The sequence below is a fragment of the Colobus angolensis genome, unplaced genomic scaffold (assembly GCF_000951035.1).
Source record: "Colobus angolensis palliatus isolate OR3802 unplaced genomic scaffold, Cang.pa_1.0 Scaffold319, whole genome shotgun sequence".
NCBI lineage: Eukaryota > Metazoa > Chordata > Mammalia > Primates > Cercopithecidae > Colobus > Colobus angolensis.
The window spans coordinates 1,593,613-1,611,537 of NW_012116477.1; the positions used below are offsets into that span (position 1 = coordinate 1,593,613).

The following is a 17,925-nucleotide window of genomic DNA, read 5'->3' on the forward strand; positions in this document are numbered from 1 at the left end:
GCTCACTGAGAGCATGTAATCTACCTGCGAGGTGCTGAGGTCTTCACACGCCCTCTTCGATGAGACTTCTGAGCAGATACTGTTATCCCCATCTGATCAGCGAGGTTCGAAATGGGGAAGTGACTCTCCTGGGGTCCTGTGGCTTCCTGGTGACCGGGCTGGCATTGGAGTCCCAGCCTGTGTTACTCTAAAGGACAGGCAGGGATGCAGCTTTCTTCTCCATCCTCAGGAAACAGCCACATGTCATCAGGAAGCTACGTTTTTTTTACAGACGGATGTCTAACGAAACTTATTTACCTCTCTTAGTTCCATATTTTCCAAGATAAGGATTCAAACCAACTGAAATAAATATTTCTTCGCTGTCCTTTTTTTTTTTCTTAATCAACTGATGGTCATTGAGCTCCTACTCGGTGTGAGACACTGCCCTGGATGCTGGGCATACATGGTTAGCAGCACCAAGGCATAGCTTGTGGGCTAGTGCAGGAGAGCCAAGGAAACAGACAGATAAAACACCGGGGTGATGAGGCATCAATGGTGTACACGGAGGGGGCGAGGGGAGCCCACTGAAGACACCCAGTCCCCTGAACAGAAAGGAAAACACAGAACCCAATATGAGCCATCAAGCGTTTGAGTTGGCATTCATCAGAGAAACGGAGCCAACAGGATATAGAGAGATTTACAACAAGAGATTCATTATGAGTATTTGCTCACATGATTCTGAAGGCCAAGAAGTCCCATGATGTGCCCTTTGCAAGCTGGAGATCCAGGAAAGCCAGTGATGTAGTTCAGTTCAAGTTCAGAGCCTGGGGTACAATTCCCAGTCTGAGTCTGGAGGCCAGAGGACCAGGAGCACCAGTGTCTGAGAACGGGAGAAGACGGAGGTCCCACCTCCAACGGAGGAAGGGAATTCATGCTTCTTCCACCTTTTTGTTCTCCTGGAGCTCTCAGCGGACTGGATGATGCATGCCTACATTGGGGAGGGCGGTCTCCGTTACTCAGTCTATGGATTCCAATGCTCAGCTCTTCCAGAAACCCCCTCACAGACACACCTAGAAATCATGTTTAATCAACAATCTGGGCTTCCCTTAGCCCAGTCAAGTTGACACATAGAGAAATGTGTCAACATGACATGAAGAATGAGCAGGAATCACCCAGGAAAAGGGGAAGGGACAGACGGACAGCACGTGTGAAGGCAAGGAGCGAAGCTTGTGGAAAGCCTGCTGTGAGTACTAACGTGCCTCTGTGTCCTTGAAGCATGGGCTGTGCAGTGGGGAGTGGGAAAGCCTGAGAGGTCAGGGCAAGGACTTGACTTTGAGGGTGGCAGGGAGTCACACAAGGCAGGTGTGGAGCCACAGTTCCCACTCCCATCCATCCACGCACTCCTCCTCGTGGGCTGGTCGGTTGGAGTTAGGTGGGGCCGTGTCACTAATTCTGGTCAATGGGCTGTGAGCAGAAGGGAGCCGTGTTCCTTCTGGGCTGAAGCATTTAAGACCCAGGGCATAAGCCTGTGGGTCTTATCCCTTGCTACAGGGACCCTGGAGCCACGTGTAGCTATAGGATGGAAGCCCTTGGAGACTGGAGCTACCCATCTGCAGGGAGCTTCCATGGAGAGACTCTAGATCCACAGTAGCCTCTGTGTGCATGAAAAGTAAACATCCAGGTTAAGCCACAGAGATTCTGAAATTTGTTGACAGCAGTGTTATCTAGCCTGACTAGATCCGAGGGTGGAGGGCAGGTCAAGTTTGGTGACTCATGCCTGGGGAGACGCTTTGGTTAGACAGGCTTAATGGGTATCAAATATTTAAGTGTGGAGATAGCATCTGCAAATTAGTTCATTCCCACTGGGATTCAATTCCAGCCTCTGCTCCACAAACTGAAACCTCTGTCTCGTACTTTGTGGGTACGTGGTAAGCAAGTGGTCAAACCAAGAGAAGAATCGGGGACCGGACAATCTGTAAGCCAACCTCAGACTCAGTCCCCAGTGGAGAAACATATGGGAGACCCCTCCAAGGGCTTCTGCCCATCCCTGTTCTGCCTTGGTCCACCAGCAGCCACCTGGTCAGCCCCTTTCTCCTCTACCCCCATGCACTAACACGTATCCCAGGCTCTTTACAGCCTGGAGTGGGATATGTCCATTCTGGTTGATGAGTTGTATAAGCAGGTCTCCTCAAAGGCTACTAGAAAGTGAATCTTTCAGATCGAAAGACTTCGGCTTACAAAGAGAGCCTCTTGCCTATGCCCTGCCTCCTCCGTAGGATGCAGAAGAGGATCAGAGACACAACACCTGGAGCTGTGGCAACCATCTTAGGGTTGGAGATACCAAATTCAAGGACAGAAGACCAACCCAGAAAAGAGACTGGGAAAGGACCTAATTCCCTGATGACATTTTTATGACGTGCGGTATCTTGGTACTTCTGCCCAGACATCTTGTTAAGACAGGAGTGAATATTCTTATCCTTTTAGCTGCTATTACTCGGGGGTTTTGGAGCCAAACAGACCCTAACAAACATGCTTTTTACCTTTAGAAATCAATCAGTCAATCAATAGTGTAAATGGTTATCTCAGCTCAGGAGGATGGGTTCCACCAGAGATTCAGGGGAAAAAGCCAGTTGTCTCTGTAAGCTTGTCATATCCTCCTCTGACATGTCTGGAGTCTGAGAGGCAGAGGAGACTGAGCTGAATGTTTTTGCATCTCCTTAGTTTAGAACACTGGCTACTGTTCCTGTGGGTCACGGGCATTCAAGGTCTGTGTTAAAAGCTTCAATCCCCATGCCACTATCTGGGGCTGATCTGATGCCAACTGCTCTTACTTTTCTCATCTCCTTCCCTGCGCTCTGGATACAGCCCACAGCCATCTGTGAAGGGCGCTTTGCAGGCATCATTCTTATCAATGCTTTATGCATCTGCAGGAGGCAGCAGAACCCATGCCCAGGTTGCTGCAGCCTCCCATACACAAATCCCTGCTCCTCCTTCCAGTCAGGTCCTAGGTCCTTCTCCTTTCTGCATCAACAAGCAGAATGCTGAGGCTAGCAGAGAGCACATCAATGTTTTCTTGGTTTCTCGTTATTTTGTCTCCAGCCATCCCACAGATACTAATCTTAAATTCCTAGTATGTAAGAGTGAAAGGGGCTGGACGCAGGGGCTCATGCCTATAATCCCAGCACTTTGGGAGGCCGAGGCAGGCAGATCACCTGAGCTCAGGAGTTCGAGACCAGCCTAGTCAACATGGTGAAACTCCGTCTCTACTAAAAATACAAAAAATTAGCTGGGTGTGGTGGCACATGCCTGTAATCCCAGCTACTTAGGAGGCTGAGGCAGGAGAATAGCTTGAACCCAGGAGGTGGAGGTTGCAGTGAGCCAAGATCGTGCCATTGCACTCCAGCCTGGGCAACAAGAGCGAAACTCCATCTCAAAAAAAAAAAAAAAGAGTGAAAGGGACTTGGCTTTAGGGAGCAGAGAGCCCAGGGCATTCATTTCACACATGGGAAGACTGAGGCCCAGGGAGGAAGTGGTGCTGGCCCATGTTCATGCTATGATTTAGAGTCAAAGCCAGAACGAAAATCCAGCTCTCCATGGGTATAGGATAATCTCTTAAACATAGAATAATCTCTTAAACATAAACAGATGTATATACCTATATGTACATGCAAGTATAACAATCAAATAGAAGGCTATTCCTTCTTGTTTTTTTCAGTGAGATCATAAACTGCTTGTGGTCAAGTGTGTATATGGTAGAAACTCTATTCAAATGGGGTTGATTATTTAAAGGGGCTTATTGGCTCTCATAAGTGAAAACTCTAGGGACACATCTAACTGGATCCAGAAGGCTAAGAGATCCCCTCGGGATGGTGCATCTCCAAGCTCTGCTGCCTTCCACACAGGTTGACCCACCCCAGAACTGCTAACCTCGGTCAGAGGACATGGTGCTTAGCCCCCTCCTCAGCCACCTGAACCGGAGTGGGTATGTCCTTCAAAAGAGCACTGGTGCTGTTATCAGAAGATGTGGGAAAGAGGGATTTATAACATCAGATGCCCACCACAGTAAGGAATATACCTTAGCATCCCTTCATTTCCCCTATAGGTCCCTATAAACCTTAAAAATAAAGCATACCTGACTCCCACATATGAATGAATGAATGAATGAATGTTGAATAAGCACTCACTGAGTTGCTGATTATTAGCACTGGTGCTGTACACTTAAACTCCCATCTCCAAGGACTGCCCTGTGTCTCTTCATCTTTCCCCACTCCCACCCCATGCTCTCTGCAAGATACTGGAGCAGCCCACAGGTAGGAAAGGCAGCAAGTTACCCATTTGGATTGCTCTACTGAATCAAGAAATGCCTCTGTCAAATGCTGACCAGAAGCTGCTCTCCCAAGCACTCTCTGCTGTGTGGGAAGGCCGACTTTAGCCGCACAAAGGGCTGTTGCATAGTCGGTAAGGCCACAAGTTGAATCTGAAAGACCTGGGTTCAGGTTCCAGCTCTGCACCTTATTACCTGAGGGTCCTTCTGCACATTCCCCCCATCTCTGAGCCTCAGTGTCCTTATCAATAAGGTAAGGATAATACCAGACCCTACCTGGAAGGAATCGTGTGAGGGTCACATGACTGCATGGCAAGTGCTTGAAACATATCCGGGAAGACCACTATTAGCTATTCTCTGTCCCACAGGGGTGCTCTTAACCCATCAGCACTAAACAGGCTTATTAGACAAGCACTCACTTTGCAAGGAGCAGACCACTCCTGCCCTGGGGTGACTGGGCCACAGACACACCTTAATAATAAGGGAGACAGGGAGGGGTACCAAGTAGAAGATAAAGCAAATCCATGGGGCTATCACAGTTGATAAAGGACTTCTGCAAACATTAACTCATTTAATCGCCACAATCATGCCATGAGAGAGAGCCTGCTATTGTTTCCTTTACACAGATGAGAAAAACAGGCTCAGAAAGTCTAAGTCATTTGCCTAATTCACCCAGCTAGTAAGTGACTCCAGAACCATTGCTCTTTGTGGAGCTGGAGGTGTGAGCTGAGGCAGGGAGAGGTCGTCCACCATTCTTTCCCCCTGTCATTGCTGAGAGAAACCCGTTTCTGAGGTCATGCAACTGTGAGTGACTCAACACACCCTCTCTGTCAGAGAGGTGGCACATATGTCCTGTGTCCAACCACCAATCTGAGTGCCCCATCTCCCAGCCACAGAGACTGGGGCATGGACAGGTACATGACCAGACAGGGCCAATCCAAACCTCCCAGGAACCTCATGGAACTGAACCCCCAAACTTCCTACTCAATTAGGCCCACTTCTCCCCGGAGAGGAACCTGCATGATTCCCTGGAAGAGAACTCACAGCATCTGTGAAACAGGACACAGATACACGTGTAGCCAGATGCTGGGCTGCCTTTTACAGCCTCCTCTTCGCTGTTTTAAGAGCACCACTCTGCCACTTCCTGCTGTGATCTGGGACGAGTGCCTGAGTCACTCCGTGCACCCCCTTCCTCTCTGCAGAGTGAGGCTAGCACTGGTGCCTTCCCGTAGGCTGCTGCGAGGGTTCCATGAGACGATGCCTGCAGAGGGTTCAGCACAGAGCAGGGTGTGCAGGAAGCATCAATAACTGTCAGCTGCTGTGATCTTTTTATCTTACCCAGGCCTGCCTGCATCTCGTCACTTGTCACCCAGGTTATAATCAGCACCTAAAAGCTTCTGTTCTCTCAGCATGTATCTGTCTCTTTACCGTTGGACCAGCTGGGGGAAGGGCTGCAATCATTGAGTCCCCAGAGGCTCGCTTCCCTAGCTCCTCCCCATTCCAAAGGGGATGGATGAAAATTTAAAAGGATCCCAGCTGCCATCCTTTGAGGAGGGCCTCCTTGGCTTCCTTTCTCCAAAGCATTCTCACCAAATGGCGCCTCTCAGAGGGCCCCGAGCTGAGGCACCAACCACGGCTTTCAGTGATCATTCACAAAAGTCCTCCTGGAACTGGGACCGTTCCCTGCTGATCCTAATTCATCGGAGATGTTGTTTACATTTTCACCTTCCTCGGACTATGTGTTCTGGAGCCCTGAAAATAAAGCCTTTTTGGCATTCCATCAGTAAGGATTTCTCAATAGCTATGAACAGAAGCCAATTCTGGAAAACCTAAGTGGAAAAAAAAAAAAAAAATTGTACTGAGAGAACGTGAGCCTAGCAGCACTATTCACAACAGCCAAAAGGTGGAAATAACCCAAATGGCCATCAGCTGATGAATGGTTACATCAAATAATGGTCTATCCATACAAGGGAATATTCTCCAGCCTGAGAAAGGAATGAAGCATTAACACAGGCTGCAATGCAAATGACCCTCAAACACCATTTGTTAACTAAAAGAAGCCAGATGCAAACATTCATGTATTATATGATTGCATTTACATGTAATATCCAGAATAGGTACATCCATAGAGACAGAAAGCAGTTTTGTGGTTGCCAGGGACTGGGGAGAGACAGGAAGAGGAAGCGATTGTTTCACGGGTAGGGGGTTTCCTTTCCGGGTGATGATAATGTTTTGGAACGGGATAGAAGTGCTGGTTGCACAACATTGTGAATATACTAAATGCCACTGAATTGTACGCTTTACAATGGTTAGTGTAATGAATTTTACCATAATTTTTCACAAAAAGAAAGATTAAAGTGTTAAAATTTTTTTAAAAAAGTAAAAGGAATATGGGCTGGCCCAAAAGATGAAAGGAAAGCTAAAAAGCCAGGTTTGGGAAAGGGCAGGAACCACGGCAACCCCGTGGGTAGCGGGGTCCTGGGTAGCGGGGGTGGAGGGTCTGCTAGGCTTCATCCTGCCTCAGGCAGTACCCGCCATTTTTAATCCTTGAGTCAAAGACCCACACAAACCTCAGTCCCAGGCCCAGCTCTTGACAGGAGAGGGCAGGAAGCCTGGACCAACGGTCCAGCTGCACAAGAGAAAAGAGATGGGAAAATTCATATTTTGTTGTCAAAAGAAGGGAGACAGTGGCTGGGAAGACAAAAATATACTAATTTGCGAGGAAGGAAGCTAGAGATGTGAGCTGAGGCAGGGATAGAGGTCATCCGCCCTCCTTTCCCCCGTCATTGCTCAGAGGAACCCATTTCTGAAAAAAATGCCATTCAATAGCTGCCCTATTGCTCTTGTGCAACTGTAAGTGACTCAATGCACCCTCTCTATCAGAAAGTTGGCATATGGCCCCCGTCCATCCAATCGCCAATCAGAGTGCCTCATCTCCCAGCCACAGAAACTGGGTCATGGATGGGCACATAACCCATACGGGCCCAATCCAATCCTCGCAGGAACTTCATGGGAAGACCCCTCTTTCTGCAGGAGGCCCCCACTACCATCTGCAGTGGAGTCGGAGCGGGAGAGTGGTGTCAGATCCATCTGAGTCAAGTGGACTAAGAGTGAGGAAGGGGAGGTTTCCCCCACATACACACCAAAAAAAAAAAAAAAAAGATGATGCTGTTTCCAGAAGAAGGAATGTGAGCTAGGTTGGTCAAAACAACAGATGGTCATCACAGACATTGCCATCAGGAGGTTCACGGGACTGTGCTGACCTGCTGCCAATATCAGATCATGGGTCCCCTGGTGGTCCCAAATTACCCAGACCACTTAATCCTCAATTCCCAGCTTCTGGAAGGGGGGAGTCCAGGTCAGCAGGTGATTCAAGGATTCCCCAGTTGAAGCATAGAGTATTTGAATTAGCCCCCCAGGTTGGATGCAGCACTCAGATTATTTAAATTGTATTTGCAACTCACGGCTATCTTGCTGACACTGTAATTATTTTGTCAGGATGCTTATTTAGCGCCAGGCTTTGCTTTCCCCCAGCGGCCTCCCTAGGGCTTGGTTCTGAACAGAAGGTTGGTTGTAGATTAGCCAGAAGCAGCAGGACTGCAATGGTGCAGCAGCTGAAGCTGCTGTGTGGTGAATGCTAGATGAGGCTTCAGGGTCTCTCTCGGCTGGGTCACCTCTGTCACCTGCTCACCTCCAGCAAACCTTGTTGGAAATGACTTGCTACTGCCGAAGTATAGACAGTCAGCCCCACCACCTCTCAAGCCAACCCAGCACCTGGGTCTGTCTATTCTTCTTCCTAAACCTTTCTCAAACTCCATCTTTTTCTCACCCATTCTTTTCTCTGCTACCATTCCTGTGTCTCCTCTGAGCATCCATCTCAGCATTCTTCGTTCCTCCACCCTTGACTATCCAGAAGCCATTGTTATCTCTTCAAGGATCAAATCTGACCCTATTATCCACTCCCTTCACCCATCAATATCCTTCGATAGCTCCCTATTGCCCTCAGAAAAAACTCCACTCTCCCAGCGTCCTTGGCATTGTTTAGAGGAACCTACATGATTCAGCTACTACCTAACTCTTCCACCTTTCTGTTACTCTCTCACAATGAACTCTTTGGGCTCATTAAAAGTGACGTATGTTCTCTTACCTCTATGGAGCCTTTGCATATGCTATTCCCTCTGCCTGAAATACTGTTCCCTCACTTCCTTTACCTGCTTAACTCTTCCTTTTTTTCCTATTTCTTTTTCAGCTACTGCAGATCAGTACCTGCTCAACTCTTAGTCTTCCTTCAGTTCCCATCAGAGAAACCACTGCCTGCAGAAATGTCAGGTGCCCTTTCTGCAGGCTCCCATAGCACCCTGCTCTTTTCCAGTCAAGAGCAAACGATAATTCTTGATTTGCTACATAACACACACACATACATGGGGTAAGCACCCTGTGGGAAGGGACCTTGACCAACTTGTTCACTGTTTCCTCAGCACAGTGCTTGGCACATCAGAGCCATCTGCTAAATGTTTGCTAAATGAAATTACTTATCCAAATATGTATCATTTCTAGTTGACACTTTTAAACTTTTTGTTGATGCACAAAGCACATATAGAAAAGTGTGAAAGTCCTAAGTGTACAGCTCACTGAATGATCACAAAGCAAGCTCACATGTGCAACCACAACCCAGGTCAAAACTAGAACATCAAAGGATCCCAAAAGACCTCATAGGCCTCCTAGCAATCATTCTTTCCTGCCCCCGCTTCCAAAGGTAATCACATTATTCACCTCTAAGACAAAAATTGTTTTCCCTCTTTTAAAACTTTATATTAACAACTTCAAATTTATATATTTTATATTAACATTATATGAATACAATAGGACTCTTGCACGTCTGGTTTTGTTCACTTAACATTGTTTCTGAGACTCATGTATATTGTTGCAATAGTTGTAAGTTGTTCTTTTTTTGGCCATACAATATTTCACTGTGGGAATATACTATGATTTTTAATCCATTATACTATTGCTGGCCATTTGGATACATTCTAGTTTGAGGATATTTATGTCTTTGGTATGCAGATATACACAATTCTGTTGAATATGTACTAGGAAAGGAAACAATGGGCCAAAAAATATTTGTATGTTTATCTTTAGCAGATACTTTAGCCAGTTTTCAAAAGTGGTTGTTTATACTCCCAACTGCAGTGGGAGAGAGTTCCAGCTGTTTTACATCGTTAGTAATGTTGGTCCTTTTAATATCAGCCATTCTGATGGATCTGTAGTAGCATCTCATTGCAAATTTCATTTGTATTTCCCTGACAAGCATTGAGGCTGAGCATTAGTTCACTGAATATCTTCTTTCATGAAGTTTGTTTAGATTTTTTTCCTATTCCTTTTCTTACTTCTTTGTAAAAATTCATGACATACTGTGAATATGACCCTTTTTTCAGTAATTTGTATTGCAAACACCTCACTCATTCTGATTGTCATTCTCTTAATGTGCCTTTGATGAACAAAAGTCCTTAATTTTAATGTAATCCAATGTACAATTCTTTCATTTATGGTAAATGCTATTTATGCCTTACTTAAGAAATCTTTTCTTGCCCCAAAGTCATAAAGATATTCTCCTATCTTCCAGTGGCTTTATTGTTTTACCTTTCATATTTAGATTTAAAATCCACCTGGGGCTGGGCGCGGTGGCTCGTGCCTGTAATCCCAGCACTTCGGGAGGCCAAAGCGGGCAGATCACAAGGTCCAGATCAAGACCACCTGGCCTACATGGTAAAACCCCATCTCTACTGAAAATACAAAAATTAACTGGGCATGGTGGCAGGTGCCTGTAGTCCCAGCTACTCGGGAGGCTGAGGCAGAAGAATCGCTAGAACCCGGGAGGCAGAGGTTGCAGTGAGCTGAGATCACACCACTGCACTATAGCCTGGTGACAGAGTAAGACTCTGTCAAAAAGAAAAAAGAAAAAGAAAAAAAAAATCTACCTGGCACTGATTATTCTCATGTAGGGTCAAGTTTCACTACTTTTCCTTATGGATAGCTGATTGACCCAGCTATATCTGTTGAAAAGACCACTCTTTCCCCCTCTACTCAGAAAGGCCACCTTTGTCATAAATCATGTTACTTTAGATTTGTGGGTCTGTTTCTAGAAACTTCTATTCTTTTTGGCTGGTCTCCTTGTGTATCCTTGCGCAAATATTACACTCTGTTCGTTATTGTCATTTGTTAGTAAGTCTTTCCTTCAACTTTGTTCTTTCTTTCTGTGGTTGTCTTGATTGTCCCTGGACTTTTTTGTATATACATTTTTGTATAAATTTAAGAATCAACTTATCAATTTCCACACACAAAAAAGAAAGCTGTTGAGATTGTGAGGACTGCACTGTACCTGTAGATTTGGTGAGAACTGATAGCTTTACAATATTGAACCTTCCAATTCATGAATATAGTATCTCTCTCCATTTATTTGTCTTTTAACATTTCTCTCCCTAATGTTTTAGAGGTTTCTGCAGAGACTCTGACATATCTTTCAGTGGATTCATGCCTAGGTATTTGATTTTTGATACTATTATAAATAGTATTGCTTTTAAAACCTCATTCTACAATTGTTCCCCTTTGTTATATAGAAATGAGGTCAATTTTTGTATGTTAAACTTGTATCTAGGGACTTTGATAAAATTAATTGATTATTCCAATAATTTATTGGCAGATTCTTCCAGATGTTCTGATTATGCAAATATGTCATCTGTTGATCATTTTATTTCTTCCTTTCTAACCTTTATACATGTTTTGTCTGTTTTATTGCACTGACTAGGACCTTCAGTACAATGTTGTGTACCAGTCATGATAGCAGGCATCCACTCTTTCAACATTTTACCAAGGTTTTTATAGATACACCCTATCAGACTAAGAAAGTTCCCCTCTATTCCTGATTTGCTAAGAAAGTCCCCCTTCTACTTTTAGTTTGCTAAGAATTTTTATACTAATGAATGTTGGAATTTAACAAAAGTTTTTTCTTTTTATATTGAGATAATCAAATAATTGTATGCTTTTATTATATTAATATGGGAAATTGCATTGATGAATTTTAAATGTTAAACTATCTTTGCATTTCTAAAATATTTCCAACTGGTCACAACATATTACTTTTTTTACTTAATTTCTTGCACAAATTAACATATTACTCTTAATATATACCAGATTTTAAAATGTGTTAATATGTTTAGAATATTTGCACCTATACTTAAAAGAGAGATTGGTCTAAAATTTTCCTTTCTTATAGTGTTCCCGTCAGATTTTGTTATCAAGGTTATAATAGCTTCCTAAAATGAGTTAGAAAGGAGTCTTTATTATCCTCTGGAAGGATGTGTCTATTTGTATTATTTCTTCCATAGATCTTTAAAAATTTTTTGCCAGAGAAGCCATCTAGACCTGCTTGAAGTTTCCTTTGTTAAATGGTTTAAATTAGATTCAATTTTTTGTGTGTGTGTGAGCCAAAGATTTATTTCTTCACTTCTTGCATTTGAAGTACCCTTCGATAACATCCTTGGCCTGAGACTCTTTGCCATAGTCCTTAACTACTACACAACTGCAACCAACCACTTTACCAGGTTTCCCGTCTCTGTCAATTTTACAGAGGCCTACCCATTCTCCTAGTTTCTTGTTGTCATCAACTTTAATTAGGTTGACTCGCTCTTCAGCACAAAGGGCCTCCACCAACTTGACATACATAGGCTCATCACAGTTGGATGCAAGCACACAAAGATGAGCTTGGCGCTTGTCTAAGGCTTTGGCAGCTTCGCGAATTCCACGTGCTAGGCCATTGTGGGTGAGGGCAGTCTTCAGCACCTCTTGCAAAGCAGTATTAACGTCCATTACACCTCCAGCAGCAATGCCTTCCTCGGCCATGGCGGTGGGTTACAGGTGAAGCTGAATCTTGAACACACCCAAGCCTTGGCCTCCGCGCCACTCGGCAGCGGTAGGGAAAAAGCAGATTCAATTTTCTTATTAAAGGACTCTATATCTTTACTTTTTTCTTGTATCAGATTTATGATGTGTTTTTTTAAAGGAATTTGTTCATGTTATGTAAACTTACTGTCCTAAAGTTGTTCATAATATCCTCTTGTTATATTTTTTCATGTTCATTTGACCTATAGTGATACCCTTTTTAAATTCCTGATCCGGATCATTTTAGGCCTTCTCTGTTTTTCCTCATCATCAGTTGCTAAGGATCAAAAATTAATAAAAAAGTTATTAGTCTTTTCAACAAGCTTTGGGCTTTGTGGCCTTTCCTTAGTATATTTGTTTTTAATTTCATTATTTGCTACTCCTGTCATTATTATTTCCTTCTTTTTATTTGTGTGTAAGTTGCTGCACTTTCTCAAATTTATGAAAACAGATGCTTAGATCTGATTTCTACTTATTATTTTATTAATATATGTATTTAAAGCTATACATTTCCTTCTAAGTACAGCTTTAGATATCTCCAATAAGACTTTTCTCCATTTTTTTTTTCTTTTTGAGATGGAGTTTCACTCTTGTTGCCCAGGCTGGAATGCAATGGCGTGACCTCAGCTTGCCGCAACCTCTGCCTCCCCGGTTCAAGCAATTCTCCTGCCTCAGCCTCGGGAGTAGCTGGGATTACAGGGATGCACCACCATGCCCGGCTAATTTTGTATTTTTTTTTCTTTTTTAGTGTTTGGGGGATCAGGGATTCTCCATATTGATCAGGCTGGTCTTGAACTCTCAACCTCAGGTGATCTGCCCATCTCAGCCTCCCAGAGTGCTGGGATTACAGGCATGAGTCACCGTGCCCAGTCTTTTTCCCATTTTTTATGAAGGTATATAATCTACATAAAATGATAATCACACTTTTTAGTGTTGAGCTCCAAGTTTTGACAGATGTATATAGTTGTGTAACTACCACCATGATGAAGATAGAGAAGAGCTCTATCACTTCCCAAAAATAACCTTGTGCCCCTGTATCCAGGGCAATAATTTTCTCTTCAGCTGCATCTAAGCAGTTATCAAACCCATCCACTGAGTTCTCATTTTTGTGCACTTGTTTCTGTCATAGAAATTTAATTAATCATATAATCATCATTATATGTGATCATGTATGTTGTTTCATTTGTTTTTCTATTTTTTAGTAGTTTAAAGCAGAAGGGTAAATCCAGTCCCTGCACTTCATCTTGACCAGAGTAAAAATTCCAACAAGTTTTTATATGTAATCTTTTCATTATCATTTGGTTGAAAATATTTTCTAATTTCCATTGTAATTTCTTCTTTGACTCATCAGTTATTTAAAAGTGTATGGTTTATTTTCCAAACATATGGGAAATCTTCTAGTTATCTTTGGATTAATTTCTAGCTTAAATATACTATAGCCAGAGAACATATTCTGTGTGATTTCAGTTCTTTGAAATTTGTTGAGACTTGCCTTATGGCCCAACATATGGTCTGCTTTGTTAAATGTTCCATCAGCTCTTCAAAATAATGTGTATTCTGTAGTTGTTGGGTGCAATGTTGTATGTATAGCAATTAGGCCAACTTATTAATCATGTTGATCAAGTATGGTAAATCCTTACCTTTTTATTTCATTGGATCATATTAAAATCCCTTAATGTGATTGTGGGCTTATCTATTTTCTTTTCAGTTTTGTTGACTTTGAGATTACATTATTTGATACAAATGAATTTTAAATTGCCAAATCTTCCTTATGAATTATACTTTTTATCTTCATGAAATATCGCTTTTGCTGGGCACAGTGGCTCATGCCTGTAATCCCAGCCGTTTGGGAGGCTGAGGTGGGCAGATCATCTGAGGTCGGGATTTCGAGACCAGCCTGGCCAACATGGAGAAACCCTGTCTCTACTAAAAATACAAAAAATTAGCTGGGTGTGGTGGCACATACCTGTAATCCAGCTACTTGGGAGGCTGAGGCAGGACAATCACTTGAACCTGGGAGGTGGAGGTTTCTGTGAGCCGAGATCGCACCATTGCATTCCAGCCTGGGCAATAAGAACAAAACCCTGTCTCAAAAAAAATAAAAAAAGAAATATCACTCTAGCAATATTTTTGCCTGAAAGTATACTTTGATATTCACAAAGCTATTTTAGCTTTCTTTTAATCTATCCTTTTCTATCCATTTATTTTCAATCTATCCTCCTGTTTATGATAGTCCTTGTAAGCAGCATATTGTTGGATTTGTTTTTCTATCCAGTCTAATAATCTTCATCTCTTAATTAAAATATGTAATTCATTTGATTTTAAATATATTATCATCTTGTTACCTTTCTTTTGTATCATCTAGTGTAGTCCTCCTTTTCCCATCTTCATTATTTTCTTTTTGAAAATATTCAATATGTATTATTACATAACACTGTCAATTATCTTATTATTTATACATTATTTTACTGTCTTACGGATTTACCTAGAGATTGCAACATATATCCATGATGTATCAGAAAAAATAAACCTAGCCTGGGCAACATGTGAGATTCCATCTCTACAAAAAAATTTTTAAATTTGCTGGATGTGTTGGCATGCATCTGTGGTCCCAGCTACTTAGGAAGCTGAGTTGGAAGAATCACTTCTTGAGCCCAAGAAGTCGAGGCTGCAGTGAGCCACATTTGTGTCACTGCACTCCAGCCTGGGCAACAGAGCAAGACCCTATCTCAAAAAATAGTATACACATACACACACACACACACACACATATATACATACACACATATATACACACATTTATTTCATTCTGAATCCCTAAGTTGCATCTACACACACACGTATTTATATATAGATATATAGATATATATATACACACACACACACATGCATATATATGTGCATGTGTGTGTGCTTTACCATTTGCCAGAAAACAAAAGGTCCTTGGAACACTTTAACTCCATTTACTACCTCGTAATTTAAATGTTTTTATTGTCATGTGTTTCAATTCTATGTACAGTTGACCCTTGAACAACATGGGTTTGAACTGCATAGGTCTACTTATACATAGATTTTCTTTCACTTCTGCCACCGCTGAGACAGCAAGACCAATCCCTCCTCTTCCTCTTGCTCCTCAGCCTACTCAGTGTGAAGACGGCAAGGATGAAGACCTTTATGATGATCCACACACCACTTAACAAATAGTAAATATATTTTCTCTTCCTTATGATTTTCTTAATAACATTTTCTTTTCCCTAGCTTACTTTATTACAAGAATATGGCATATAATCCATGTAACTTGTAAAATATGTGTTAACCAACTGTTTATGTTTTCAGTAAGGCTTCTGATCAGCAATAGGCTATTAGTAGTTAAGTTTTTGAGGAGTCAAAAGTTATACATGGATTTTTGGCCAGGTGCGACAGCTCATACCTGTAATCCCAGCACTTTTGGAGGCTGAGGCGGGTGGATTGCTTGAGCCCACGAGTTTGAGACCAGCCTGGGCAACATGGCAAAAATCTATCTCTTAAATTTAAAAAAATTTTTGTTAAAAATTAATCAATAAAAAGTTATACATGGATTTTTAACTGTGCAGCAGGTCACCACCACTAACCCCAGTGTTGTTTAAGAGTCAACTGTATATTATCTTAATGTAATAATTATAAACATATTATAATAAACATATTATCATTATAAACCTATCATATAAAAAGATAAACATATTAATTTATGCAATCAGTGTTCATTTAGGTCTATCCATTTATTTACCCTCTGCATTGTTCTTTATTTCATCCTGAATTCCTAAATTGCCATTGAGGATCACTTTTCTACCTGGAAAATACTATTTATTATTTTCTTTAGTGTTAATCTTCTGGTGAAAAATTATCTTGGCTTTTGTCAAAAAATGTCTCCATTTCTCCTTCATTTTTAAAAGTAGTATTCTGGATAGAGAATCTAAGTTGACAGTTTTTTTTCCTGCACTTTGAAGCTATCATTTTATTGCCTTTTGGCTTCCATTATTTTTAGCTGTTATCTTTGTCTCTTTGAAAGTAACATATCTAATTTCTGGATGCTTTATAAGTTTTTCTCTTTGTCTTTACCTTTAAGCAGTTTGACTATGATGTGACTAGGGATGATTTTCTTTGTATTTGCTGCATAGGGTTCTTAAAGATCCTTTAATATATGGATGAATGTCTTTTATCATTTTTGAATAATTCTCAGCGAATGTCTTTAATTGTATTTCTTCCATATTCACTCTGTCCTCTCCTCTGTGATTCCAATTCCACGTTTTGGACTGTTGCACCTTATATTGTGTGTCTCATGTTCTTTCATTTTCCACCTTTGTCTCTCTTTGCTTCATTTACATATGTTCTTCTGATTTATTTTTCAGGTTACTAATTTTTCAGCTGCATCTAATCTACTATCAAAAACACATCCACTGAGCTCTCATTTTCAAGCATTTCCCAGTTGTAGAAATTTTATTTGATTCTCTTCTACAGTTTGTTATTCTCTACCAAAATTCCTCATCTTGTCACCTAGTGCTTTGAACGTTTTAATAATTATTATTTTAAAGTCCCTGTCAGACAATGCCAATATCTGAATTCCCTATTTCTGTTGACTGTATTTTTTCTTGGTTTTTGTTCTAATCTTCCCTTTTTGTCTTCCCAGGATTTTTGTAATTGTATGCTAGACCTTGTAGATTTAAAGTGTAGAATATTTTAACCCCCTACATTGTATTTGTCTTAGCCTGGATTCCTCCAGAAAGGAGAACCTGAGACCTTGATTTGTGTGCAGGTAATTAATTTTGTTAGTAATCCAAGCATACAGGAGTGGGATTCTGAGAAGAATATGACAGGGAAAGAGAGAAAGTCAATTCATGGGTACACACTTGAATTGGTCATTACTGGGGGTAACTGGGGATTGATCCAAACTAAGACCTCCTAAACAACAACAACAAAAATCTAATTGCATCTCAAAATGTCCTGCCTAAAGAATGAAGCACTTATTCCCCAACTCGCATTCCCCATTGGTCAAGGGTTGCTTATGGGTGGTTAATTCTGTTTCACTTCCAGGATGCATGTACATGATCGAAAGGTAGATTCCCATGGCCAGAGGCATCGAGTAGCCCTGACATGGGAAGTTAGAAATAGCAAAGGCTGAGGCAGGTGATGCTGAGTTACACCTGCACAAAGTTAGTTGTGGCAACAGTGGCTGGAATAAAATACAGAGCCGTAAGATATGAGGAGGGACGGAAAAAACTTCCAGTCTCTTTCCAAAGAGAATGTATTTTGCTTCTAACAGGCAACTGGGTTAGGAAAAGATGAATCTGATTCAATCACGGATTTTAATGGCTCAGAGCCGAGCTTCAGTCCTTCTGAAGGATGGTCTGTTCCTAGTTCTCCCTTACTTCTAAGCGGCAGCTCTCCGGGGTCCTAAATCAATCCTAGGGTGTTTACCAGGGCCCTCCTTCTGTGGCTGGCTCTGAATGCCCGTATTTGTTGCCCCAGCTCCATAAATCTGCCTTCAAATCAATGAATGCCTTAGGGGGAAAAGTGGTTTGAAATATCAGACTCAGCGTTAAGGGTTTATTTTCCTTCTGGGGTCTTGGCCCCTTGAATCCTGGTTGCCTTTGGTAGTTTTCCAAAGCCTTAAATCAGATCTTCTTTTTTATGCCCAGGTTTTCTAG

At 42.0% G+C, this 17,925-nt stretch overlaps 1 pseudogene; it reads right to left on the minus strand.

The window, feature by feature from the left end:
• Nucleotides 1–11,803: 11,803 nt before the first annotated feature.
• LOC105518384 lies at nucleotides 11,804–12,273 on the minus strand (annotated as a pseudogene).
• Nucleotides 12,274–17,925: the final 5,652 nt, after the last annotated feature.